Source organism: Octopus bimaculoides, chromosome 3 (assembly GCF_001194135.2).
Source record: "Octopus bimaculoides isolate UCB-OBI-ISO-001 chromosome 3, ASM119413v2, whole genome shotgun sequence".
Lineage (NCBI taxonomy): Eukaryota > Metazoa > Mollusca > Cephalopoda > Octopoda > Octopodidae > Octopus > Octopus bimaculoides.
The window spans coordinates 113,394,382-113,396,306 of record NC_068983.1 but is presented as its reverse complement, the minus strand read 5'-3'; the positions used below and the strand labels follow the sequence as shown (position 1 = coordinate 113,396,306).

The 1,925-nt window shown below is 35.8% G+C and overlaps 1 long non-coding RNA gene across 2 annotated transcripts in view; it reads right to left on the bottom strand.

The window, feature by feature from the left end:
* LOC106868458 (uncharacterized) overlaps positions 1-695 on the bottom strand; it is a 9,477-nt gene extending 8,782 nt beyond the window's left edge. For both annotated transcript variants that reach the window (XR_008263800.1, XR_001409289.1), the window contains exon 1: positions 92-695. This is a non-coding gene — a long non-coding RNA (uncharacterized LOC106868458). The remainder of the gene's footprint in view (positions 1-91) is intronic.
* Between the last annotated feature and the right edge of the window lie 1,230 nt (positions 696-1,925).

The following is a 1,925-nucleotide window of genomic DNA, read 5'->3' as shown; positions in this document are numbered from 1 at the left end:
ATATATAAATATATATATATAAATATATATATATATACATAAAAAATTCATAGGTTTATACATGAATATTATGTCTTTACTATACATATACCGTGAGCGTTTTGTAAGTGTTAATTTTTGTTCGCGTTATTTTACGGTCTTGGCACTTTGATACTTGCGGCAAATACAAATATAATATTGTTACTGGTATTTAAAGAAATCGTTTTCTGAAACTGTTGACATTATTCATTGGTCTTGCATCTCTGAAAATATAAAAGATACTTAATCCAAGTGAGCGAAACTTCCAATAATCACCAACTAAGTTTTATTGTTAAATATAAATATGAAATATCAGTATCATGTCTTTTGAAAGATTACTGAACCATAAAATATATTTGTTAATGAGTTTTGGGTAGTATGAAGAAAATTCATGGTGTTGTTGAAAACTTATGACGTTAACCGATTCTACTTGGCATTTAATTCATCTCTAACTGACATTTTAAGAACAGTTTTGGTATTTGTTGCATATCTCCTTGATTAGACACCATCGATAGTCTTCAAAAACAACAAAATAAAAGAAAATAATGCATAACAAATTATTTTTGAGTAAACCACAATATTGGCCTTTTTAACATCATACAATGAAATGTCGTTCAGAACAAATATCTAGGAAGTTATTTTGTAATCGCAGACAGACACACGTCATAAGTGATCAATTCATAAATGACAAATCAAATGCGAGATGTTTTCTTCTCTCTCTCTCTCTCTCTCTCTCTCTCTCTCTCTCTCTCTCTCTCTCTCTCTCTCTCTCTCTCTCTCTCTCTCTCTCTCTCTCTCTCTCTCTCTCTCTCTCTCTCTTTGTCATGGAAGCTAAGCAACTATAGGTGTTACAAGGATGTGTGATATCTTCAAACCATTTCATTCTACTACCATTTGCTTTGTATGTATATCTGATATTTAAGACACCAACTAAATAAACCTTCTTCTTTTTAGTCTATTATAGATTAAATGACAGGATCTAAATTAGCGTGAACCTCCTCCATGTGTTTTCAACTAGAAAAAAGATTAAAGTTAGAGGTGCGTATTAAACATGGTATTAGGCTGCAAATTTGTCCCCACCTAGTTTAATGAAACAACATGCAATACTGTAACATTTAAATTCATAATAGATTACCTATAGGCGCAGGAGTGGCTGTGTAGTAAGTAGCTTGCTTACCAACAACATGGTTCCCGGTTCACTCCCACTGCGTGGCACCTTGGGCAAGTGTCTTCTACTATAGCCTCGGGCCGACCAAAGCCTTGTGAGTGGATTTGGTAGATGGAAACTGAAAGAAGCCCGTCGTATATATGTATATTTATATATATATACTGCTCAGGTATTATTAACTGCTTGAATAGCAGCAATGTGGACAATGACATGGACATGAACAAACTGCATCACACCATCCAGATCATATGTAGATAAAATATGATATAGACCAGTAGAAAATTAGAGCGGATGTGTCGTTTCGATTGGGTCTTGATCATACAATATGAATTATCTTGAACCTAGAAGACAAGTTGCTAGTCCTAGATGTCATCAGTAGCCTTCAGATTAGAGGCTGTTTATGCTCCAACAAGAGCGTGACAGTCGGACTTCGGATTTTTTAGGCGTCTGGAATGTTCTGTTCTTTAGCGCTAATGGGCGACTGGAATGTCAGCCTGAATGAAAGCGCTCGTGGATCGTTTGGGGCTAGCTAAAGGAGATGGTGGTGTATATGCGTCGCAAACCAGCACAAACGCTTCTAATTGTATTACTGGTATCAAGTGGGTTTCCGGAATTTGACAATGTGGACATGGACAAACCGTTCAGTTGTACTGAACAGGCGCCTTGAAACATGCTCAGATTAGGATTCCACAATCTTGTCTCCTTAAATACGAAAATGGCTCAATTGCTAGTCACATCA